The 27,404-nt window shown below is 36.5% G+C and overlaps 3 long non-coding RNA genes and 1 pseudogene across 6 annotated transcripts; 3 read left to right on the top strand and 1 right to left on the bottom strand.

Moving 5' to 3' along the window:
• Positions 1-7: 7 nt before the first annotated feature.
• On the bottom strand, positions 8-25,162 carry LOC125385727. 4 transcript variants are annotated; one of them, XR_007225291.1, is made up of 5 exons: positions 3,876-4,159; positions 3,399-3,720; positions 2,823-3,182; positions 175-355; positions 8-67 (listed from the first exon to the last, which is right to left on the bottom strand). It is a non-coding gene; the product is annotated as an uncharacterized LOC125385727 (long non-coding RNA). The 4 variants fall into 4 exon arrangements; XR_007225293.1 differs by lacking the exon at positions 8-67 and adding an exon at positions 25,148-25,162 and having other exon boundaries at positions 3,876-4,237; XR_007225292.1 differs by lacking the exon at positions 8-67 and adding an exon at positions 5,815-5,829 and having other exon boundaries at positions 3,876-4,237.
• LOC125385720 lies at positions 4,490-5,819 on the top strand (annotated as a pseudogene).
• Positions 6,960-7,468, top strand: LOC125385734. Its single transcript, XR_007225304.1, has 2 exons — positions 6,960-7,247; positions 7,399-7,468. It is a non-coding gene; the product is annotated as an uncharacterized LOC125385734 (long non-coding RNA).
• On the top strand, positions 16,021-19,437 carry LOC125385725. The gene is made up of 2 exons (XR_007225286.1): positions 16,021-16,948; positions 19,203-19,437. It is a non-coding gene; the product is annotated as an uncharacterized LOC125385725 (long non-coding RNA).
• Positions 25,163-27,404: the final 2,242 nt, after the last annotated feature.

Genomic DNA, 27,404 nt, shown 5'->3' with positions numbered 1-27,404 from the left:
TATGTCGTACCGTCGCGTATCGGTACTTTTGCCTGTACCACCCTACAATCAGAATTCAGCGTTTATTCTGGAAAAAAAATCATGTAAAAAAAAAAAAAATATGTAAAAAACCTGGAATTAATAAACAAAGGTTTAAAAAAATCAACAATTAAACAAGGGATTGAGATGACCAACCCCGGTCACGCTGCGAACTTCGAACGCGGAAGAGTCGAGCCGTGGCCATGATGGGTGATTCCAGGAATCGGTCGCGTATGGCAGGATCTGCCATGCTTTACCGATCCCAGCCGCGCCGATTTCCGTCAACAGGCACAGTAACGGAGATATTTGGAACAGAAGCAGCCGCATATTCGTCTATCTGAAATTAAAGAGATGATTTCATGTAGAAGATACAAATTCGTTCCCTGATATTGAAATGCCGAACACGAGGAAAATGAGACATGCAAATGACAAAGTCGATGATCAATAGGAAGATAACATAAACAATTGTAGATTGCAAGGAAAATTTTGAAAAATGATACGTGTTCTAATAATAGAATATAAATAATAAAAAGGAGAATATAATTGCCATTCTTCTATGTATTTTAATTTATGAGACGTAACTTCTGAATGACCTGTAATGCCCGTTTCCGCGGCATTATGCGCCGAGTTCCGGACTACGCGTAGATCCGGTAGCGCGATTGTTCACTCGACTATATTTACCATAGCGAAATCGAACCTCCCGCGAAATCGAACTAGAATTCGACTCGACACGCGTACGCGCGCAACCACTGAAAGTTCAACGCACCAGTACCGTCAGACGATTCGAAACTTGTGAATCATCTGCTAACGATACGTATCCACCGTCAAAATTTTTCATTGCAATAATTTTTCATAACGTTGCAACGATCGCTATATTTTCAATATACATGTATGATCGTAATAAAGAGTGTTTACTCTTCTTAGACTGTTATTTGTACAACATTATACGGAAATGTATGTTTTACGTGATATGGCTTCTCTCGACGCGTGGATCCATTGGGAAAACTGCTATATTTATGGTAACTTAATCGTTAAAATAACATAAGAACACGTAAAACCGACTCAAAGTTGTAAAAACATGCTTGATACAACTCAAGTGTATTATATACGTTTGAAGCATCACCGCCCATTACTACACCATCAACATCAATCATGTTCTACACCACGGTCATTCTTCTGCAAAAAACGATAATTAAAAGAGAAAGAGAAAGAAGAATTACTGCACAAACTTCGACAACCATGGGACTTCCGTATACATATACAACAATGAGATCACCGTGAAATTGTCTTATCTTGTTCTTTTAATCGCGAAAAATCTGTCCGTAAGTTCGTGGACCGTGTCGAACAGAACGCTATATACGAGGTAGAACGGGTTTTTGTCCGACTGTTGCACGGTTAAGAGCACGACGAGCAACATTGTTCGTGGCGATAAAATGAAGGTAAAAAAATGCAACGAGGAAACAAAGGATAGAACGTCTAGACATAGCGGAACAAATCTTCGGCAGGAAGATCTTCTCCGTTAACATCGACTCCGCACAGTTACGCTCGCTCTTTTACAGTTAGCCTCGCGGACCTGTCTTAATTTGTAACTACGTTTCGGGACATCCTCAACACGTTCCCCAACGCGTAGGTTTCATACGACAAATTCAATGTCATAGTGGTTTAAGTCGTAATTCCGAATGTTTGAATTCATTTTTACTCTCAAACATATCTTCCCTTTGGTTTCAGAACCGATTAAGTCGTAACTTTATTCTCTACCATTTCTGTTTCCACGGTTTGAACAGATGTAATCTATTTTTACGGTAATAAACACAGAAGATTATTTGATGAAAACTGGCAATGGCCTAACTTACACCACTATGATTCTCAACCCTGTTTTCCAAATTGTGTTATATAATATTTTATGAAATGTTGGTGCCATACAGGATGAAACGATCTTAGGCGAATCAAACATCTTATTTTCCCTTACGCCATTCAAATTATAAAATATGCAAACTTTTTAACATTTAACTTCGCTGTCTCATTATGTCGATTCCGTCAACTGTACGTATGCTGATGAACAGTAGTTAATTGTCGGTTTCACGATGGGATTTCGAAGAGGAAATTGGATAACGGATAGGTGAGGGGCTCTGAAGTAGGATAAGAACGTAATTGTAACTCGACTTTTAATGATTTATTGCCTAGCTAGCGGGATCGAGAGCGTGACTGGTGATGTAAGATACTGAGGAAAGTTAATTAAACTTAGCTTCATTACGTAGAGTAAATAAGATGTTTGATTGCAGTAGAAATTGTCACATATTTGATAAATGTTAGATTTCTATATATAAGAAAAATGTATAAAAGATATGTAAGAGTATAAGACTATTCCTAAGAAAGGTAAATTATGGGTTTTTCATCAAATGTTTGAATCAACTTTGTTAAAGCATTCCCTAATTTAACCATTTAGATGTTAACTATCGAGAAACCAGTCCAGTGTGTCGTATATCTCATCATTTACATAGGAACAAAATCTCCACGTTCAGGCTGTACAGTTAATTGAAATTAAAGGCAAACACTGTAACTCTGGCACAACTGTCCTTATTTTCGCAACTAATTACCATTTGTCCCATTTCATTAAAACTTTTTAACAGCCGGTAAATAAATTGATGGAATTTCCTCGGTTCAATTTATGAGTGATGAAAATCAAAATTACTTAAAAGTACCATTCCTCGATATCTCCAAAAATATGTCATTTCTAACCGTATAATAATCTATAAGCAGAGAAATGTCAATGAAAATTTAAGACGAAAAAGAGGTAAATTTACCTGAATTCCAGAGCGCGGCCGGCTTTCAAATGTCGTTGACTGTTCAGAGTTACCACGCTTACTACGGTCCGTGAACTACGGCTTCCCGGTTTACCCCGGCTTCGTATCTGCATACCGTGTGCTGTTGTCGCCGCTAAAACACGCTCACCCCTCTACTCGCGGACTTAACTACCGTTCTCAATTGGTCGCTGTTTTTAACTGTAGTTCTTGTTCCGAAAGATAGGTAAATCGCTTCCTCTATGATCTACGAGCCAACACAATCAAAGATGATCGTTTAAAGTAGCTTATAGGAACAGGCAGACTACGGGCACATTTACGCTCCGATCGTGTGTAGAACGCTAAAAGGTAGAATTCTGAAAACTGTAGAACAAACGAGCGATAGTATTGCTAAAAAGACAAGTTAAGAGTACATAAATATGTAGTAAGAGGAAAGAAAAGATCTTCAACTGACAAACAAGTAATTGTGTCTATCATCATTTCGTCAATGCGGTTAAGGATAGTTATATACATTTATACATTACATTCTAAGAGTTACAGTTGCATGAAACAAAGGAGAAAGTGATGGGAGCAACTTACCTGCTCATTTATCCTCTGCACGTTCGGAGATGCGCATTAACATTATCATAATCGCTCAGTTGAATTATGCTTGTATTAGTATGTTTTATCTTCTTCGTTAATACATAAGAAGTACTTCAATATCGAAATAATCTGTGAAATCTAAGTTACATATAAATATATATACTTTCAATGTGATTATCAATAGTTTAGTTTATTTAATTCAACATATGTATATTTTCATGAAAACAAAAGTACGTCAAATTTTAACGAGCAATAGCTTTCGTTTTACATCTCTATACGGTAATTTGCAGGATGCAAAAAGAAAAATAGAGAGTCTGATCTGAAAATAGAATGATCTTGAATAAATTGTAAAGGACATAATAGCGCTGTCATGCGCTATGGTGCATAAACTAGGGTAGAATTAAAAGCGTAGTAGAATGCAGATCGTTAACAAATAAAAATTAATCTAGGTGTTATTAAAGAAATTTGTTTCACCTTTTAAACTTTTTGATGATTGGTTTACTTTGAATATTTTGCATATTTTTGCATATCATGAGCATTTTGTACATTTCCATACATTCAAATTTTCTATGAATATAAAATGATCCGCACTCTACTTCATAGTATACTCTATACGTTTAAAATGCTCCATTAGAAGCTTAAATCTATCAAAATACAGCTCCTAAGGAAATGTGAACTTTCACATGAACACATAATATCGATCTTCTGATTGAAACGTATAGACAGGTATATACTAGCATAAGCCACCTTCGGCATTTGACTGCATGGTGCAGCACTACTCTCTCTGGGATATCCTAGCCACTTTCGGCATTTGGCCGTATGGTGCAGCACTAGCTCTGTAACATAGAAAACCATAGGCGTCAGTTCTTCTTATTTCCTCTCTCATATATGTTTACTTTAATGTCACTTATTCAGGCGCTTGATATATTGTCGGAATGAAATTTTAGTAATGTGCAAGTAATTGTGAGTAGATTAATAAAGTATAATAAGATATTAGATTCATGTACATAGTTTCAAGTGACATCAATCTTTATGTCTAGTATATACATGTGTATTGATCTATAAGTCAGTGTTAAAATAACAAACAAATGGCAGAAGAAGGAAAGAAGATTTCCTTCGGTTTTGCAAAATCTATTAAGAAATCTATTAAGAAAAAATGCTATTCCACAAGAAAAAAAGAAAGTTGATTACATTGAATGCCTTGATGAAAAAGGTATTAAAGTAATAGGGTGAGTTCAAAAAGTAATATTTATAATCAAGAAACATATAACCTCAACCTAACCTATAAAAATCACCAATAGCGGAATATATATATTTGAAAACAATTTTTTATTTCAGTGAGGAAGAAAAAAAAGATGAACATCTAATTATTCCATTACTAGGTTCAAAAACCTGGCATGATAGAATTGTTAATAAAATAGATGCAGACATTTTCCTTCCGAAGGCAGATAAGGAAAAGGTAGGAGACGCTAGTGTTAACGAGGCAAAATCAAAGCTATCTAATGGAAAAACATCGCCAATAATATCAATAAAGAAAGAGCCAGTTGAAGATAGTGAAAATAAAGTTGTTACTTTAGAAGAGCAAGCGGCGGAAGAAATCATTGAGGAACTTAAGTCAAAGAATGAACATGAAAATAAAACAAATGATTTAACTTTACCTTTAGTAGAAGATGAATCATTAAGAGGCAAAGAACAGGTACGTTATCAACATATTGATGTGCAATGCACAGATGTATTACATTTGCATATTATAAATATTGTTTTTTATTCTTCAGTCTACGTTAGAAGATTATGAAAAAATTCCTATTGATGCTTTTGGTGTAGCAATGTTACGGGGAATGGGATGGCAACCAGGAAAGGGAAATGGTTGAAATGAAAAGTATGAATTTTATTCTAGATTAAATTAATTATATGTGTTTAATACATCACTTATTGGAAAGTAAACAGAGAACATCATTTTTTATTTCACAATCGTTTATTCTAACTATAACAGATTAGTAGCAGCTGTGATACCAGAATTACGACCAAAAGGTATGGGTCTTGGAGCAGACAAAGTAGCATCGCAGAAGAAAAATACAGATTCCAAAAAAGAAGAGGAAGAAGTTAAAATCGAGAAAGGAACATTTGTGAAAATTATAGCTGGAAAACAAAGTAATAATTATGGTCATATAGAAGGATTCGATGATGATGCAGGAAGGCTCATAATAAAACTAGCTCTTGGTGGAAATATAATATCTGTAAATGAATTTATGGTACAGACAGTGACTAAATCAGAATATTCTAAGAACTCAAAAGTTCTAAGTTAGTATGAAGTGTTAGTTTTTCATTAAGGGACTTTTAAGAAAATAAATTTGAATTGACATACACATATAAAGACATAATCAGACATGTAGAAAAACTAATTCAAGAGTACCTGTAAGTGTGTTGTCGCATGCAATTTTTTAAACGTCCCTTCTAATTTTATATAAAATATGATAAATGTAGATCGGTCCGTCGTGTCCAGTAGTTGGGTGACTAGTGGGTTGTGGTGGTTGTTGACTCTTGTGTTATATCTGCTTCTGGACTTGTGTATTTCATCTTTGACTGTAGGTATCTTGAGGTCACGGTGGATTGTTTCGTTGGTAACATATCAGGGTGCATTTCATAGGGATCTTAGCGTTTTCGATTGGAAGCGTTGGAGTATTTCAATGTTGGAATTACTTGCTGTTCCCCATAGTTGGATTCCGTAGGTCCAGACAGGTTTTATTACGGCCTTGTAGAGGGTTATTTTGTTCTGTATGTTTAGCTTGGAGCGTCGGCCCGTGAGCCAATAGAATTTTCTTAGTTTTTCCTTTAGTTGCTTTGTTTTTTCTGAGATATGTTTTTTCCAAGTTAGCCTCCTGTCCAGGCTCATGCCCAGGTATCTTACGGAGTCCTTGCTTGGGATTATTGTGTTGTTAATGGTGACCTGGGGGCAGGTTTGTTTTCGGAGCGTGAAGGTTACATGAGAGGATTTTTTTCGTTTATTTTGAAGCCTCATTTTTCGAACCACTTTTCCATGGAGTCGAGACTTCGCTGGAGAGTGGATGAGGCAATTGCCGGGTCTGCGTGGGTAGCTAATAGTGCTGTGTCGTCGGCAAATGTTGCTATTGTTACCTCGTTTGATATAGGTAAGTCGGCAGTGTAGATGGAGAACAGTAGGGGTCCGAGGACACTACCTTGGAGGAGGTAGTGGTGGTTTGGTGGCGGGCCTGCGATTTCCATGGCGTCGTTTGAGGATTCCAATATTGCGAACCTGTTATGAGTGTTAATTTGTGTTATTGGCTGTTCGTTCGAGTTTGGTTCAATTTTGCGTTTTTTCGCCTTATTGGCGTCGTTGGCACGGGGGGATCTGCTGCACTTCTGCCACGGGGGGGGGGGGGGTAGAGCGGGGTAGTTGTGAGTTTGCACAGGCGAGCCTGGTCGTGTTTGCTGGGCGATCATCGAGCTAGCTATTTCAATATGAATAACTAGTCGTGAGGCTATGAGGCAAGGTTCGGGTTGGGGTTAGGTGCGTAGGCTTTTCTTCTGCCTGGCGGATAGGAAACACTTGGGAGGGTAAGAGCACGCTGTGTTCACTTTCGACGGTTGGGTGACACGTGTTACTTTCGAACTTCACTGGGCACTAGAGACACGTCTGCACGCTTCGGCACTCAACAGCGAACTGTTCCAGAGCGAATGACAATCAATTATACGTCGCCTGTATATCACCGGCTCGTGTTCCTTCAGCAAGTTATGTCGCATGGGGACATACACAGTTGACAAATCTCTGGGGGAAAATCCTTTATGATTTGGAAACTCAGGAAAATATGGTGGTCACCGATATCGGTAATTTCCAGCTTAACATTAAAAGCGAGAAATCCATGATGTAATTAACTTTTAGTCTCGTTGGTTCATCGATTTTGCCGGCTCCCTCTGTATTTGCTGAATTTATTAGCAAGCATTACTTATTACTTCGTATGTTTTTCTTTTCTCTCAGATTTGAAAGTTGTTGAGGAAGTAAGGGCTCAGATATCTACATTTTCTCAAAGACGTACGGATTTGTACGACACTGTCTATAAAAATGAGTAACTCTACACTGAAACAGAATATGTTTTCTTATAATATTTCTACTACAATACCGTTTTGTTATGAATTATTACTAATTACTTATCATTTGTACTAAATGAATAACTCAATTAAGAAAACCAAAATGTTATAAATAATAATCTGTATATCTTGCGTATCAATATGTAATTGGATATTGTAATAATATTGGAATGTCTTTGATCAGGGATATGATAAAGAACACGCGAAGACTACATTCTTTTGAACATCTTTGATATCCATCATTTATAAAATTAAACATCTTTTTAAATATTTAGATAGATTAATACGTAACTCTTTATATATATAAACATTAATTTGAAGTTACAAGCTTAGAGAAATTGGTCGATTAATATTTATAGATCGGCTGTCTTGATGAAAGGCTTAAAGAAAGCAAATACATAACAATGTCGCAAATATAATTTATAGTTTAACTTCTTTCTTGTATCTGTCTGCCTTTCACGATGTTTTACCAATTACAATAAGTAATTTCGACTTCTTTGCGCTCCGTTTTAACGCATTCGAGACCGAAAGAAATTCATATCAATCAGTAGGCATAATATAGAATTATATATATATATATGTCGGATGCACGTCAGGATTGTGGGTGGGGGTGTTCGGTGTATCTTCGTTGGAATTAGCCATAGGTGCGGTGTAACAATGGTTGAGTTTATTGACACAAATTAGAGAGATTTACAGCGTCGATAGATAATCACAAGGTTTCGATATTCGCGGCACTATGACAATGGTCTCGGCTCCGGCAACGTTTCCGCGGTCAACGGATACTGGACTTTACCCTTCGTTTGCGTCTAAGTTACACTATATGTTAGAGCACGGGGGCAATTATTTCGTATACGAAAGACAGGTCGATTACTGATGAGATCGCACTAGAGAGTGTCTCTCCGTCGCGGTGACGCTGTCGAAGAAAACTATGATGGGTGTGCCTAAGGGCACGAGATCATCGGATTCGCGGAGAAAAGTCTTCGCTCGAAGGGTGAGGGAAATTGACGTTGCTGTTAATTGGTCAATTTCCATGTTGGTGGTTAGAGAAAGATATTAGCTGTCCTTGGGGAAAGTTGCTAGCGAGAAGCGTCGTTCGTGGAAGGATAGATTTCTCTTATCTTCCCGTAGTTGGGGCACAGGCCATTTGTCTATTTGAGAGACTTTGTGTAATTGAAATTTAATATTCGTAGCGGGTCCTCGCCCAGCTAAACATATACTGTGAAGATGCGTTGGCATCTGGCAATCGTCTTACCCGAAGGACAAAGTCTGCGTATGGCGAGCCACGGGACAGAAATCGTTGAAATGTTTACCGTCGTGGCCCGTCCCAAGTATTTCTTTTAAGGAAAGCTATAGAGTTACTTCATGCCTCTGTTAGGTAAAACGTTCATCCCTTGACCGCGACTACGTTCGGCGACCGGTTGTCACCTCGAGCCCGAGCTCACTATCATAAATTTCGAATAAGTACAGTCGGATCGAATTACAACAGTTTCTTAGTGCGGCTATGATGAAATCTGGGTTACAGCGCTAAGGGGGTCCTCCCACCGCTCCAAAGGGGAGGCTCCGACATATATATATATGTCGGAGATGAAAGAACACCGGAACCTTCCCTTCGGAACTTTGGGAAGACCCCCAGTACTGTAATTTAGATTTCACCATAGCCGAATTAAGAAACTGTTGTCATTCGATCCGACTGTACTTATTTGAGATTTATGATAGTGAGCTCGGGCTCGAGGCGACAACCAGTCGCCGAACGTAATCGCGGTCAAGGGATGAACGTTTTGTCTAACAAAGGCATGAAGTAACTCTATAGCTCTCCTTAAAAGAAATACTTGGGACGGGGCACGACGGTAAGCATTTCAACGATTTCTGTCCCGTGCCTCGCCACACGCAGACTCTATTCTTTGAGTAAGATGATTACCAGATGTCGACGCGTCTCCACAGTACATGTTCACCTAGCCCGAGGACCCGCTATAAATCTTAAGATTTGTTTAACTAAAGTCCTTCAAACCGACAAACAGTCCTCGTTCCAACTACGAGAAAATAGGAGAAATCTATTTTTCTCACGAACGACGCTTCCTCTTCTCGAACTCTCTCTTAAGGGCGGCTAGTACCCTTCCCTAACCACCAACATGGAAATTGACCAATTAACAGTAACGCCAATTTCCCTCACTTTCCGAACGAAGGCTTTTTTCCACGAATCCGATGATTTCGGGCCCTTAGGCACACCCATCATAGTTTTCCTCGACAGCGTTACCGTGAACAGTTTGCTGGTGAGTGCCGAGGCGTGCAAACGTGTGTCCAGTGCCCTGCGAAGTCCACAAAACAGCACGTGACCATCCAGTTGCTGCTGAGTGCCGAGACGTGTGTCCAGTGCCCTGTGAAGTTCACAAAACTGCACGTGACGCCCATCTGTCGAAAGCAAATCCAACAAACCTAGCTAAGGGTTAACAGCCTCTCGACTAGTTCTTTCACACTGAATTAACTAGCTCGATGATGGCTCTATCATTCCAAACAGGCTCTCCGGAGCTAAATTATAACACCGCCGTTTTTCCTCCCCCGTGGCAAGGGGGCAACACATCTATCCTGGTAAACGATCATCACTCGAAAAAACGCAAGCTGGAACCAAGCAAGACAAATGTGAATAAGAGTCAAACTAAACCACCAGCCAGCCAGGTGACCACCTTCAATAGATTCTCAATACTGGAGTCTACGGAAAACTCCATGAATACAACCGAAAAGGTAAATAATCTCCATACTCAAAGAATTCCCCCTCCTCCACCAATATTCATTGACGACGTAATCGACATACAGTCAATGATAAGGACCATTGAAAAAGACATCAGCAAAGAGGACTACAAGTTAAAAATTAACAACAACCACGTGAAAATTCTGCCGACCCAGCCAGACGCCTGTAGAAAGTTAACTAAGTTGCTAAAAACGTTAAACGCTAAATTCCACACATATCAGCTCAAAGAAGAAAGACCTTTTCGTGTGGTGCTACGCAACATCCACCACTCAGTCGACCTAGATGAACTAAAGTACGAACTTCAAAATCTTGGCCATGAGGTAACAAACATAAGCAACATTAAACATAGAATCTCAAGAAACCCACTATCACTATTCTTCATAGATTTAAAACAAAAAGGGAACAACAAAGAAATCTACAACGTCAACCGGCTGATGAACTCCATAGTTAAGTTCGAACCACCTCTTGTAAAGAAAGAAATAGTACAATGTAAAAGGTGCCAAAGGTACGGCCACATGCAGAAATACTGCAACCATAACTTCCGGTGCGTAAAATGTGCAGATAATCACCCCACTGACCAATACACTAAATCCCCCGAAACCCCCGCTAAGTGCATCCACTGTCAAGGAGAGCATCCTGCGAACTACAAAGGATGCTCAGCATATAAAACACTACATAATATTAAGTATCCAAAACTGAGACCCAAGGACATAACCATACAAGAACCTAGACCCCAAAAACTCACCTCACCATCAGTATCCTACGCGCAGGCAACACAAGGAAACGTAAACAACTCGAAAACCCACAGTGTACACACAGAAAATAGAATTCCCACCCCACAAAACACAGACAACTTCACCAGACTCGAAAAACTTATCGAGAAGCAAACTGAGCAAATTAACAACTTGCTGTCACTACTCACACTCTTCATGGACAAATTCATACGCACAGAGGCAAAATAAAACCAATGCGAATAGCTCTGCGGAACGCCAACGGTCTAGCTCAGCACAAATTTGAACTAGAACTATTCTTAAAACAACAGCAAATCGATGTGATGCTCATATCCGAAACCCACTTCACCGATAAAAACTACCTCAAAATACACGGCTACAACTTCTACCACACCCAACACCCCAGCGGAAAGGCCCACGGCGGCACCGGCATTATAATCAAATCAAACATGAAGCACTACGAACTTCCACCATTCCAGAAAGACTACCTCCAAGCAACAAACGTAGCAATAGAAGACTGTCATGGTACAATCACCACTTCAGCTGTATACTGCCCTCCCAGACACTCCATCGCCAAAGAAGACTTTGACGACTTCCTGGACACCCTGGGCAATAGATTCATAGCTGGAGGAGACTACAACGCCAAACACACCCAATGGGGCAGCAGACTGGTTACAGTAAGAGGCAAAAACCTCCTCAACAGCGTAATAACCAACAACCTCAACTACCTTACCACATACGAACCTACACACTGGCCCACCGACACAAACAAAATACCCGATCTCCTTGATTTCCTCATAACTAAAAATATCTCGTCAAGACACGTCCAAATCAATTCCTCGGCTGATCTCTCCTCTGATCATTCCCCCGTGATAGTAACAGTCAGTTCAACTATCATCGAGAATACACCTAATGGCTCCATACATAACCAACACACCAACTGGCAGCTCTTTAGAGAAGTCTTTACACACACAACTTCAGCCTCAACTTCACTAAAAACCAATGAAGAAATCGAAGCAGCCACGGAATACCTAAACACGAGCATAATAAACGCTATCCGCTTCTCCACACCGGCAAAAACGTCCATCGGCAATCAGGAATACCCCCAGTACATATTAAAAAAAATAGCAGAAAAACGTAGACTAAGAAGGATATGGCAGACCCATAGAACACCGGAGGACAAACGCAAACTAAACAACGCAACTAGAAAACTATCCAAAACTATAAAAAACTACAATAATGACCGTTTTAACAAATATCTCGTCAGCTTGTCCCCCACAGCCGACTCCAACTACTCACTATGGAAGGCCTCCAGGAAACTCACGTGCCTCCCACAAATAATACCTCCAATCCGCCGTCCGCAGGGTGGATGGGCGCGTAGCCCTATAGAAAAAGCCAACCTATTTGCCAAACACTTGACTGAAGTATTCCAATCCCATTCCTCCATAGCTGCAGCGGACGTTACCGAATATCTGCACACTCCCTTCCAAATGTCCCCTCCTATTGAACCCTTCACTTCTTCAGAGATCATAGAAGCAATCAGTCGCCTAAACCCCAAGAAAGCAGCAGGTCACGACCTAATAGGCAATAAAGCAATCAAGGAACTTCCCATAAAAGGGATTGCACTCATCGCATCAATCTTTAACGCTATCTTCCGCCTTGAACACTTTCCTCAGGCGTGGAAAATCTCACTGATCACCCTCATCCCTAAACCCGGTAAACCAATATATGAAACCAGCTCCTATCGCCCAATCAGTCTTTTACCTATCCTGTCTAAACTATTCGAGAGGATGTTCACGAATCGTCTCCTTCCACTCCTAGAAGAATTGAAAACACTCCCAGATCACCAATTCGGCTTCCGAAAACAACACTCAACAGTAGAGCAAATCCACCGCATAACCCACATGATCAGCCAAACTCTTGAAAAGAAAAAATACTGCTCAGCGGTATTCCTAAACATCCAGCAGGCATTCGACAAAGTATGGCATGAAGGGCTACTCTACAAGCTTAAAAAGATCCTACCCCACCCATACTACTCCATCTTAAAATCCTACCTAACCAACAGACAATTCATAGTTAAATGCCTAGGCGCCACTTCCGCAACATTCCCAATAGAATCCGGCATACCCCAAGGTAGTGTCCTCGGACCCCTACTGTTCTCCATCTACACTGCCGACTTACCTATATCAAACGAGGTAACAATAGCAACATTTGCCGATGACACAGCACTATTAGCTACCCACGCAGACCCGGCAATTGCCTCATCCACTCTCCAGCGAAGTCTCGACTCCATGGAAAAGTGGTTCGAAAAATGAGGCTTCAAAATAAACGAAAAAAATCCTCTCATGTAACCTTCACGCTCCGAAAACAAACCTGCCCCCAGGTCACCATTAACAACACAATAATCCCAAGCAAGGACTCCGTAAGATACCTGGGCATGAGCCTGGACAGGAGGCTAACTTGGAAAAAACATATCTCAGAAAAAACAAAGCAACTAAAGGAAAAACTAAGAAAATTCTATTGGCTCACGGGCCGACGCTCCAAGCTAAACATACAGAACAAAATAACCCTCTACAAGGCCGTAATAAAACCTGTCTGGACCTACGGAATCCAACTATGGGGAACAGCAAGTAATTCCAACATTGAAATACTCCAACGCTTTCAATCGAAAACGCTAAGATCCCTATGAAATGCACCCTTATATGTTACCAACGAAACAATCCACCGTGACCTCAAGATACCTACAGTCAAAGATGAAATACACAAGTCCAGAAGCAGATATAACACAAGAGTCAACAACCACCACAACCCACTAGTCACCCAACTACTGGACACGACGGACCAGATCCGCAGACTAAAAAGAAAATACCCTCTAGATTAAATCCTTAGTTTCTACTAGAACCAACAATATAAAAGTATTATGATCCATGTCATTGTATCACGTCAAATTAAATTAATTACTGAAAATTCTCAACGAGAATTGATTGTAAATATTCTAATAAAAAAAAAAAAAAAAAAAATCTCTAAAAAATTCGATGAAAATTCCCATGAAACATCAATTGAAACAATTAAACGCAACAGAGAATGGGTATAATCATATAATTCCTCCCCATTTCAAAATTCATTCATATACATCGATGTTTGTTTTCATATTTGTTTTATGTGTGAAGAATACGTATTTACTGGCATCAAAATATTTTCTGTTTCAATTCCTGGTCATTTTAGATCGAAACTTCCAAATATCGTTGATTAAAAATTTTTTAATTTTTAAAATGAAAGGCACTAATTATAGGACAAAAAGTTGTTTCAATTATTTGAACATTCTGCTTCATTCCTACAATAACATATTTTATTTTAAATTAAAACAAGAATCAATACTATTGTGTATAAGTTTAATGGAGTGACACAGGTGATTTGTAGCTAACACTGTAGCTAACATAGTTTCTGCAATATACCCTTTAATCGAGTAGAAACAAGGGGATTTTAGAAATTTCTATTAACCGACAGTATTGTCAACAAGTTTTAACAATGACTGAAGGTTGCAAAATTAAATATAAAATGATTGATTAATAGCATATGCAGTGTTAAATTTGTAAATAAGCAGTTTATCTTTTAAGAATAACAAAGACACCAGAAAATAAAGATAATATTCTAATTATATTGCAAACTAACGAATAATGTAAAGAATTTATTTTTGTTATCTATATCACAGATTTTAGGTAAAATATTAATTTACTTATTACTAGGAGATTGAATTTGAAATATAATTATAATTTATAAGGGACACCTTTAAACTAGCAGATATTTGGTAGCAGTTCTCTAGCCTTTGTACAATATAACACAGTTCGATTTAATTGAATTTAATCCCTTTGACCAGCCAGTTTCCAATTTCATTTATGGCATAATCTCCTGACAATTTCATACCCTTCAAAAGAAACACGATTTTCTATTATTGTTTTACAATCGCGGAATATGATCAGTGTTTCAATTAAGCTCCACTGTTTTAATTTCCCGTCTACGCACGATGTGGTTACACCGTTTTTTTTGTTGTTTTCAGATACAAGTGACGAGAAATTATGAAATGATATTTTAAATTTAAACTGATTTCATTCATTGATTTATTGTACCGACAATGGTAACTTGTTTAAATAAAGATTTTATAAATAAAATATTTAAGGTCTAAAATAATAAATAAACACATGTGAAAACATTAAAGCTGTTATCCTTATTCATGGTCTTGTTGGAACGTGTTTAACGAGTGTAACGTAGGCGTGAAAACGAAAACGTTGAGACTCTTGTGGCGTAAAAAGACTGAATTCCTCATAAAAATACAAGAAACGAGAGAAAACGTGCAGATAGTTTATTCTCGACCTTGGATACATAAAACCAAAAAGAAAAAAAAAAAGAAAAAGAAAAGAAAAAGGAACAAAAATTTTTATTGGTTATTTACCGAAACTCATTGTATCATTTTTATTACTCTATATAAAACGTAGAATCATATATTGACGAATGTTATTTCGAATTTCTAACTTCAGAACGATAATTACATATTTGAAATTACCAATAAGTGGTAGTAGCATTAAAAATATGGAATATTCAACGAGATGAAATATAGGTAAGGTATTTAAAAGAAAAAAGATTGAAACGTTCGATGTAAAACGATGAAATTAAATGATTGGACTTGAAAACTTGATTCGGTTTAATAATTCGATGAAAAAAGTATTCATCCTATGAAAAAAGAATTCATGTTCCTGTCGATATATCAACGACGTGCGCCGTTACTTCCGACTGCTCTGCAATTCAAATGCAATACTCGAATATACATGGCGAAAGAAATGGAAATTGAGCAATTTAAGGGAACGAATTACTCTCGCGTCCACGTAACTTCAAAATGTTTCACGTGTCCGTGTTTGCGAAACGAAATTCGTCGTTGTCCAACTAACGCGCTTGCTGATGCTACGTTCACTTTGTTGCATATAGGGCTTAAATATATGAACAAATAGAACGGCGCAACTGTCACTAGCGTAATTTTTAAAGTGAATTAATGCATAACCTCGTCATCTACGTTCGACCATGATTATGGCAGTGATTATTGTTATATACGAATTTTCGTGCAATATATGTGAAAATTCGTGGTTGTCCAACTAACACGCTTGCAGATGCTACGTTCACTTTGTTGCATATAGGGCTTAAATATATGAACAAATAGAACGGCGCAACTGTCACTAGCGTAATTTTTAAAGTGAATTAATGCATAATCTCGTCATCTACGTTTGACCATGATTATGGCAGTGATCATTGTTATATACGAATCTTCGTGCAATATATGTGAAAATTCGTGGTTGTCCAATTAACACGCTTGCTGATGCTACGTTCACTTTGTTGCATATAGGGCTTAAATATATGAACAAATAGTACTGCGCAAGTGTCACTAGCGTAATCTTAACGTGTTAAAGTGAATCAATACATAACTTCGTCATCTACGTTTGACCATGACTACGGCAGTGGTCATTGATATATGTGAAGCTTCGTGGAGTAGATGTGAAAATTCGTCGTTGTCCGGTTAACACGCTTGCAGATGCTCCGTTCACTTTGTTCCATATAGGGCTCAAATATGTGAACAAATAGAATGGAGCAACTGTCATTAGCGTAATTTTAACGCGTTAAAATAAATTAATGTATAATTTCGTCATTTACGTTTGATCTACGTTTTTTCATCTACGTCATCTACGGCACCTACGCGAATCTTATTGATTACGTCTTTGGCAGTGTTCGTTGCTATAAATGAAACTTAATAGTTGTTGAAACCACTCGAAAGTCGTGTTCCTAAATCATTCCCTCGCCTCGTATCGTGTTCATCAAATGGAAAAGGAGATTGTGTTTTAATGAAATCGCTTGTTACTATCAATCTTGCTGTGTCACTCGCATAGGAGAAGAAAGTGAGGAAGGAGAAAAAAATTAAGGTAAGGTCATCAATGAGCAAAATGTTTAATGTACATTAAAATTGAGTCCGCTGCAACCCTCGTGACTTTTAAAATTCCATACGTATATTGTTATACGTAACATTGCCATATTAAATATATTCGATCAAATATTCAATCTCGTTCCCTGAAAGCTGTTCCTGGATATCTGGTTGGATACTTTACGCACGGAAATACAGAGTGTGAACAGTAACAAACCCTCTATGTAGTGTTTTTGCTTTGCTCTTTTGAACAGGTAGATGACATTTTGCTTCGAAAAACGGATATATGTTCCACGGATATGCACATACAGAGTATGTGTATCGATATACACATTGATATACACCTTTGTACAAAGTGCCAAAAAAGTATTTATCGCGGTTTTTTTTCAAGCCATTCTACACCTTCGATTTGATGAAAATTGGTTAAATAAGTGTAGCGCAAAATTGATCTTGACTACAATTTTCAGTGTCAAATTGTTTTTCTATTGCATCATATAGTGCTCATTAGAAAGGAAAGTTCCGTTCTTTTAGAAAAAATGTTTGCAATTTCATTAATACTTAGACTGATTTTATTCATATTTTAAGGTCAAATATGGAATACAATAACATCAATACTAATATCTACTTTTTTGTGCGAATTACTTTATATTTCAATCTTCCTTGATACGCCGTGACAAGCAAAAGTGTAAACACAGCCCGTTGATTTTATGTAGAAAGCGAATGTCGAAGGTATAATGAGAAAAGAGCATTATTTGACCATTCCACAAAATAATTTACCTAAATAGTAGTTAATTCTATTGGATATAATAAACGTGAAGTAGTACTAGTGGACGAAATACTATGTTGAAACCTTGATTCGACGAGTATAATTAATGTGTAAAACTGTAAACGTGGTTTGAGATGTCCATTTTTGTAAAATGTTTTGTACATTATTAATGTTAATGAAAATTAATTATTACATTTCGTTAATAATAACTTGTAGTTACTGTTACCTAATCTTTACCGATCACTTGAAAAATTAGTCTTTTACATTTATGTGTTTACTTTTTTCGCTCGTCGCAGTACATGTTTAAGTCAGATATGAAATATCTGGCGTATTCCAGCGGCTTTAATTAAATCTAAGATGTTGATATCCTTAATATTGAGAATGTGTTGTTAGTAAAGTAACTATTTCTATCCAAAAACAAGATATCTTTGAGACAACGTGAATTTTCGTTCCAATTTTCTTAACTTACAAGTATAAAATTTTCATTGCATGATACAATCTATCCTACAAAGTTCTTGCACACGACGAAGCTGAGAACATAGATCTTCTTCAAATATTATTTTTCTCACTGCTTCGTGTGGAATTTCTACTCGACGAGATGTTATTAAACGCTTAAAAGCTTATTATTAAACGATAACATACTTTTTCCTACATGAATGAACATGAAAGACGTCGAGTGAGGAATTAGAACAATTGTGGATGGTTGGAAACTATTATGCTGCGATCTACCATTCGTTTTTGCCTATACATACCACGGAACAAAGGATAATTATCACCGAATTCATCCAGAGCACATTTTCTAAGTTTTACTGTATATGATTACGCCCATTATATTATATTATGTTATTACGATGTTATCTAATTAATTGTTGTCTATTTGCTTTGATACTTATATTAACCATTATTTATAACATAATATACTAAATACAATTAGTATAGGGATTAGTATAAGAAATTTTAAACAGCTTTTTTCAAAAGAACGATTATGAACGATTTATAGTACGCCATTATCAAAGAAGATATGTTTGCGTGCGTTATCGATTATACGCTTTTGCCACGTAAACATGGAAATTGCGATTCAAAATTGAATTTGCACTGGAAACGGTTGACGTTACGACATCAATAACATATTTCAAAAACACTGATGATATCATACGGAATCAGAGAGATTCTATGAGAAGTTAAACGCATAATCATCCTATTGTAAATAACAGGAACAGAAAGTACACAAGGAATAATACAGAATCGTCCTATCATCCTATCCTATTATACAGGATTGCTTTGATTCGAGCTCAAACATAGGGAAATCTGAAAGAATTTTTCGCAGAATTTCCTTCCCCTTTGAATTGGCTTTTATACAGAACGACTTTAACCTTTTCAAGGAAATACCTATAGAGTGTGACGATCTATGATTTTAAATAGAGGTATATCTGAAAAGAGGTGGATGTAAAACGTAGCGTATAAAACGTAGATCAAATCTTTATTCAAGGTGTGGCGGCACTCGACAAGCCGAAAAATCAGCAGTACCCCGGCAGTGACATCTACAGCCCCCATCTACAGCGGAACAGGCCTACTATCTACTACAACTATAACTCACAACACGGCCACCTCAAAGGATTTTTCTCTTCGCAGAGAACCAGGTTTTCAAGAACGATCGAATATGTATGCACTTGATTTACACGTGAAGTTGTCATTAAAAATATTGTTGCGTTTAAAAAGATAAATATTGATTTAAATTTAATGAAATTGTTAGTCCAATTGTTTCAAGCTTAAAGATATGTAGGTGTCACATTTATATATTGAAAACCTGGGAGCGGCATTAATTAACAAACCTAGTCACGCGCACACGTACTTTAAAACCATGCTTGAAAATCGATATTCCCTGAAACAATGCATTGTTCGCCGCTACCAATTTATTTTCGCACGAAGAATCAGTCCATTCATCGTTGCCGTCACCATCGCTACTGTAATCCATATTACTCGAATAAATTCTATATCTTGATTGGAAAATCGCATATTTTAACGAACTTTCTGTGTGTTTTTTTTTTTTTTATGATTTTAATTGGCAATTTCCGAAATTGAACTATAGCTTGAGAATAAACCGATAATATTTGAGGGTATATATACATACATCATGTTTTTGATGGGTTTTGTAGTAAAATAATTGTAGAAAAAGCAAACTTTTTAAGAAAAAATTACCATATTCGAGTAATAAATTATAGAAAATTACCAATGTAATTTAAAACTTAAAAAGAAGAATCTATTACACGTAATAAAGAGAAGGACTTGTTCACGAACGGTAATTCAACAAATACAGTCGTTGCAGAAACATAGTTTTACAAGGGAGAAGAATCTCTCTAGGAACTCGACGATGTCACGTCAAGCGAAAATTCAATAAAGTGATTACTAACCGTATTACCAGCGGCAATCGTGTTACGGCGATTGGTAAATAAGTTAGTCGTCTATTTGGAGAAACGTCGCTGGCAATATCGTCACATTTTAATTACGTCAGCGCTATCAATTGGTCTTGGAAGAAAGTTTTCCATTATGTACTTTTGCCCACGGCGTCGTTCCAACAAATGAGTTCGAGTTTTGAATCGCTTTCTCTTATATCACGAATTTGTAACGGTGCTTCTTCAAACTTTAAACGATTGTAATGAATGCCTTTGCGTACAAAGATTGATACCTGGTTTAACTAGAAGCTTCAGCTAATTAGTGCCCCAGTTAATTTGGATGTTCACTACCACGCCACTTATGAAGTGGCTTCGTGTCCGAGCGGATTTCCTCCACGTAAAAAAAAAAGAAAAAGGAAAAGGAAAAAAAAAGAAAAAGAGATAGGAAAAAAAGAAAAAGAAAAAGGAAAAAAAATAGAAAAAGAGAAAGGAAAAAAAAGAAAAAGAAAAAAAAACAGTTAATTTGGATGTTCACTACCACGCCACTTAAGAAGTGGCTTCGTGTCCGAGCGAATTATCCCCACGTAAAATAAAAACAAGAAAAAGAAAAAGAAAAAAAAAGAAAAAGAGAAAGGAAAAAAAAAGAAAAAGAAAAAGGAAAAAAAAATAGAAAAAGAGAAAGGAAAAAAAAAGAAAAAGAAAAAAAAAGTTAATTTGGATGTTCACTACCACGCCACTTAAGAAGTGGCTTCGTGTCCGAGCGAATTTTCCCCACGTAAAAAAAAAAAGAAAAAGAAAAAGAAAAAAAAAGAAAAAGAGAAAGGAAAAAAAAAGAAAAAGAAAAAGGGAAAAAAAAGAAAAAGGGAAAAAAAGAAAAAAAAGTTAATTTGGATGTTATAAAATGTTATATAACCAAGAACTTATCTACTACTTGGTAGTCGCATAAGAGAAGACCGAATTTCGATGGTATAATTAATCAGTATCAACTTACCAGCCCCTAACGAGAAGAAAGTGATAAGGATAATCTGCAAGCAGATGATCATGGCAAGTATTTTCGAGTACGAATTCTTCATGGTTGTAAAATATCAGGAAATTTGTCGCTGTAGAATATGGGAAAATCAGGTGTTTCAATATCAGTTGTGCGGGCACTGGAGTGCGTAGACCAGAAATATCTGCGACAAAAATCAGAATACATTTGTTTTCACATGATTGGGATTAGGTATTGGGTATGATTGGAGTTAGGCTTTGCTAATTGTAGAAAAAGCAAACTTTTTAAGAAAAAATTACCATATTCGAGTAATAAATTATAGAAAATTACCAATGTAATTTAAAACTTAAAAAGAAGAATCTATTACACGTAATAAAGAGAAGGACTTGTTCACGAACGGTAATTCAACAAATACAGTCGTTGCAGAAACATAGTTTTACAAGGGAGAAGAATCTCTCTAGGAACTCGACGATGTCACGTCAAGCGAAAATTCAATAAAGTGATTACTAACCGTATTACCAGCGGCAATCGTGTTACGGCGATTGGTAAATAAGTTAGTCGTCTATTTGGAGAAACGTCGCTGGCAATATCGTCACATTTTAATTACGTCAGCGCTATCAATTGGTCTTGGAAGAAAGTTTTCCATTATGTACTTTTGCCCACGGCGTCGTTCCAACAAATGAGTTCGAGTTTTGAATCGCTTTCTCTTATATCACGAATTTGTAACGGTGCTTCTTCAAACTTTAAACGATTGTAATGAATGCCTTTGCGTACAAAGATTGATACCTGGTTTAACTAGAAGCTTCAGCTAATTAGTGCCCCAGTTAATTTGGATGTTCACTACCACGCCACTTATGAAGTGGCTTCGTGTCCGAGCGGATTTCCTCCACGTAAAAAAAAAAGAAAAAGGAAAAGGAAAAAAAAAGAAAAAGAGATAGGAAAAAAAGAAAAAGAAAAAGGAAAAAAAATAGAAAAAGAGAAAGGAAAAAAAAGAAAAAGAAAAAAAAACAGTTAATTTGGATGTTCACTACCACGCCACTTAAGAAGTGGCTTCGTGTCCGAGCGAATTATCCCCACGTAAAATAAAAACAAGAAAAAGAAAAAGAAAAAAAAAGAAAAAGAGAAAGGAAAAAAAAAGAAAAAGAAAAAGGAAAAAAAAATAGAAAAAGAGAAAGGAAAAAAAAAGAAAAAGAAAAAAAAAGTTAATTTGGATGTTCACTACCACGCCACTTAAGAAGTGGCTTCGTGTCCGAGCGAATTTTCCCCACGTAAAAAAAAAAAGAAAAAGAAAAAGAAAAAAAAAGAAAAAGAGAAAGGAAAAAAAAAGAAAAAGAAAAAGGGAAAAAAAAGAAAAAGGGAAAAAAAGAAAAAAAAGTTAATTTGGATGTTATAAAATGTTATATAACCAAGAACTTATCTACTACTTGGTAGTCGCATAAGAGAAGACCGAATTTCGATGGTATAATTAATCAGTATCAACTTACCAGCCCCTAACGAGAAGAAAGTGATAAGGATAATCTGCAAGCAGATGATCATGGCAAGTATTTTCGAGTACGAATTCTTCATGGTTGTAAAATATCAGGAAATTTGTCGCTGTAGAATATGGGAAAATCAGGTGTTTCAATATCAGTTGTGCGGGCACTGGAGTGCGTAGACCAGAAATATCTGCGACAAAAATCAGAATACATTTGTTTTCACATGATTGGGATTAGGTATTGGGTATGATTGGAGTTAGGCTTTGCTAATTGTAGAAAAAGCAAACTTTTTAAGAAAAAATTACCATATTCGAGTAATAAATTATAGAAAATTACCAATGTAATTTAAAACTTAAAAAGAAGAATCTATTACACGTAATAAAGAGAAGGACTTGTTCACGAACGGTAATTCAACAAATACAGTCGTTGCAGAAACATAGTTTTACAAGGGAGAAGAATCTCTCTAGGAACTCGACGATGTCACGTCAAGCGAAAATTCAATAAAGTGATTACTAACCGTATTACCAGCGGCAATCGTGTTACGGCGATTGGTAAATAAGTTAGTCGTCTATTTGGAGAAACGTCGCTGGCAATATCGTCACATTTTAATTACGTCAGCGCTATCAATTGGTCTTGGAAGAAAGTTTTCCATTATGTACTTTTGCCCACGACGTCGTTCCAACAAATGAGTCCGAGTTTTGAATCGCTTTCTCTTATATCACGAATTTGTAACGGTGCTTCTTCAAACTTTAAACGATTGTAATGAATGCCTTTGCGTACAAAGACTGATACCTGGTTTGACTAGAAGCTTCAGCTAATTAGTGCCCTAGTTAATTTGGATGTTCACTACCACGCCACTTAAGAAGTGGCTTCCTGTCCGAGCGGATTTCCCCCACGTAAAAAAAACAAGAAAAAGAAAAAGAAAAAAAAAAGAAAAAGAGAAAGGGAAAAAAAAGAAAAAGAAAAAGGAAAAAAAATAGAAAAAGAGAAAGGAAAAAAAAGAAAAAGAAAAAAAACAGTTAATTTGGATGTTCACTACCACGCCACTTAAGAAGTGGCTTCGTGTCCGAGCGAATTTTCCCCACGTAAAAAAAAAAAGAAAAAGAAAAAGAAAAAAAAAGAAAAAGAGAAAGGAAAAAAAAAGAAAAAGAAAAAAAATAATTAATTTGGATGTTCACTGCCACGCCACTTAAGAAGTGTCTTCGTGTCCGAGCGAATTTTCTCCACGAAAAAAAAAAAGAAAAAGAAAAAGGAAAAAAAAAGAAAAAGAAAAAGGAAAAAAAAGAAAAAGAAAAAGGAAAAAAAAAAGAAAAAGAAAAAGGGAAAAAAAAGAAAAAAAGAAAGGAAAAAAAAGAAATAGAAAAAGGGAAAAAAAGAAGAAAAAGTTAATTTGGATGTTATAAAATGTTATATAACCAAGAAGTTATCTATTACTTGGTAGTCGCATAAGAGAAGACCGAGCCATTGAATCGCTCAAGTAGATTAGCTGATTCGCTTAACGTATTTTTACTTCCGATGACGTAAACAAGAGCAGAAAGTACACAAGTAATAATACAGAAATGTCAAATGTACAGAGGAATAGATTAATAATTTCAGCATTTCTCTGAACAGTTTCGTTGCGATTAAAAAATATACAAAGCTTACGACGTGCTTGTTTAAAAATATTCATATGGAAGAAGATTTCGAATTTGTCACATCAATCGCGATCTCAGCAGGTGTAAATTAATTCGTTCTAATGAACGATTAAATTAAACGGCTCGTGACAAAAATTATCCCTGTCCATGTTTGTCTTTCTAAAACTAATTCAAGGCGAGTTAAATGAATCGCTGTGTACCCTATTCGCGCAGCATGTGTTTTAACGACCAGCATGCAAGCGTTAACGGTGTACTTTAGTTTCTCATGGTTGTGTTAAGCTGGTTGCTCTTAGAATGAGCATATACTTACCAAAGGAGGTGAACAGAAGATAGCCTGGCACCATTTTGGCTCCGAATGGTAACAGAAGCATTGACTGCAAATCGAAGGTCCCGGCACATACATCCGTCCATGTAAGACAGCTTTTCCTTCGAAATCAGTACAGTTTTCTCCTAAAGCCACTGAAAACGATTACCAGCGTCAATATTTTTGCCACTCGACAATTTTTCGTACTTCGCCGCATATATTCTCCATGTTAGACATACCATAAAATATTTCGTGCAATCGCGTATTCCTGTCTAATGTCAGGAATTCTCTTTCCATAGGTCTGCGTTTTCCATATTATCTATTTTGCTTATCAGTAAACATTCTTACAATTTGTGATTAATACTGTACGTACAAGAACGTTAAGTTTTTGACGTTGTAATATTTCACATGAATAAATAATGGCTGTATATCGACTAACTTATTAATTAATTAAATTCGTGTATATCAAGTTTCCTATCATTTAATACTTTCGTGTAACCACAGAGATTTGATACTATCAAATGAAATATAAAACTTGGTAAAAAAACGCGCTTCGTTAGGAAATGAGGGTAATGATGCAAATATTTTTCGTAGCCATTATATAGAATTTCGATGGTATAATTAATCAGTATCAACTTACCAGCCCCTAACGGGAAGAAAGTGATAAAGATAATCTGCAAGCAGATGAGCATTGCAAGTATTTTCGAGTACGAGTTCTTCATGGTTGTAAAATATCAGGAAATTTGTCGCTGCAGAATATGGGAAAATCAGGTGTTTCAATATCAGTTGTGCGGGCACTGGAGTGCGTAGACCAGAAATATCTGCGACAAAAATCAGAATACATTTGTTTTCACATGATTGGATCAATTTTGTGTAGGACTAATCTGACCGAACCTAACACGGGATAATTGTCCAACTTACGACCTTAACAAGCCCGCTTGATTCCCTATAAGCGCTTGAAATTGATGCTTGTATTCTTTCCAGATTAACAAGCTTTGCCGCCCCCCCCCCCTTAGATCGTGTTTTCTCAAACAGAAAATATTGGAAGCGTACTCGTTGGCAAAACAGTTCACGGATAGTTCGTCCTCTGCTTGTTATTTGTTACAATACCGTTAACAAATAAATTCATGAAACATAGTGGTATCGCATAAATTGAAAATAAAAGCTTTGCGTATACTTGGGAGTTGAACTTTGGCTATTATACGTGTGTTATATATATATAATACACAATTATATGTACATATATAGAAGATTGCTTAGAATTTGGAGCTTAATAACATATCTCAAAATCATTGACATTAAAGAAGGTGAACCTTACTTACCAAATTTCCTTCCGCCAAATGATACATAAAAATTGAAAAAAGTAATATACATAGTTTTGACTTTCTTCCGCATTATAATTTGAATCACTCGATTTATTCGACTAAAGATAATCAAGCAATAACCTTACTTTACACGTATTCTCGTCACGTGAAATAGGTCACATCAGGGATTTTCAAAAGTCGATGGAATATTAATAGCGATTAATTATTTATGCATGTATTCTGCACGGTTAAAGCAATCACCTAGTGAATTATCGAGTTCCAGGAATATCAATTAGTCTTGGAAAAAAGTTTTCCATTATGTACTTTTGCCCACGGCGTCGTTCCAACAAATGAATCCGAGTTCTGAATCGCTTTCTCTCATATCACGAATTTGTAACGGTGTTTCTTCAAACTTTAAACGATTGTAATGAATGCCTTTGCGTACAAAGACTGATACCTGGTTTGACTAGAAGCTTCAGCTAATTAGTGCCCCAGTTGATTTGGATGTTCACTACCACGCCACTTATGAAGTGGCTTCGTGTCCGAGCGGATTTCCTTCACGTAAAAAAAAAGAAAAAGAGAAAGGAAAAAAAAAGAAAAAGAAAAAAAATAATTAATTTGGATGTTCACTACCACGCCACTTAAAAAGTGGCTTAGTGTCCGAGCGAATTTTCCCCACGTAAAAAAAAAGAAAAAGAAAAAGGGAAAAAAAAGAAAAAGAGAAAGGATAAAAAAAGAAAAAGAAAAAGGGAAAAAAAGAAAAAGGAAAAAAAAAGAAAAAGAGAAAGGAAAAAAAAGAAAAAGAAAAAGAAAATGAAAAAAAAAGTTAATTTGGATGTTATAAAATGTTATATAACCAAGAACTTATCTTCTACTTGGTAGTCGCATAAGAGAAGATCGAGCCATTGAATCGCTCAAATAGATTAGCTGATTCGCTTAACGTATTTTTACTTCCGATGACGTAAACAAGAGCAGAAAGTACACAAGTAATAATACAGAAATGTCGAATGTACAGAGGAATAGATTTCGTTAAATCATTAGCACGTAACATTTCCTTATAATTCTATTTGTGTATAGCAAAATAGCTTGTGTGCTTTCATGAATTATAATTGATATTTAGAAGCTTTCATGTAGGTAGATATATAACTCGTGTTAATTAGTAATTTAACAATACATCATGACAACATATCATTTTCGTTTCTTCGTTTATCTCGTTATGCGCGTAAACGAATGTGTAAATAAAGACATATAATCAACGATAACATGTAGTGGCAAGCATGATAATTATCGACAAAGGAGAATATTGGTGAAATGATTGTGGGTGATTTCACTCGGTGTATCGGTAAATAAACTTTGATAGACATTGCCGATGAATTCGCTGTCGGTGAAATCGTGTCGATGAAATAATTGTCAGTGATTTAAAGATAACCCAATTTATTGATCTCCCCTTCATAGAGTTGTACGTCTCTCTATAAAACATATTCTACCTGGAAGGGCTGAAACATTTAGCTTAGTCGCACTAAACTGGACTGGACTGCAAGTAAGAAGATTGAAATGCAAAATTCACGTGTGAGCGCAACGGTTTAGATGGAA

This window comes from Bombus terrestris, chromosome 10 (assembly GCF_910591885.1).
Source record: "Bombus terrestris chromosome 10, iyBomTerr1.2, whole genome shotgun sequence".
In the NCBI taxonomy this organism is placed as follows: domain Eukaryota; kingdom Metazoa; phylum Arthropoda; class Insecta; order Hymenoptera; family Apidae; genus Bombus; species Bombus terrestris.
This window is presented reverse-complemented; position numbering and strand designations above follow the sequence as displayed.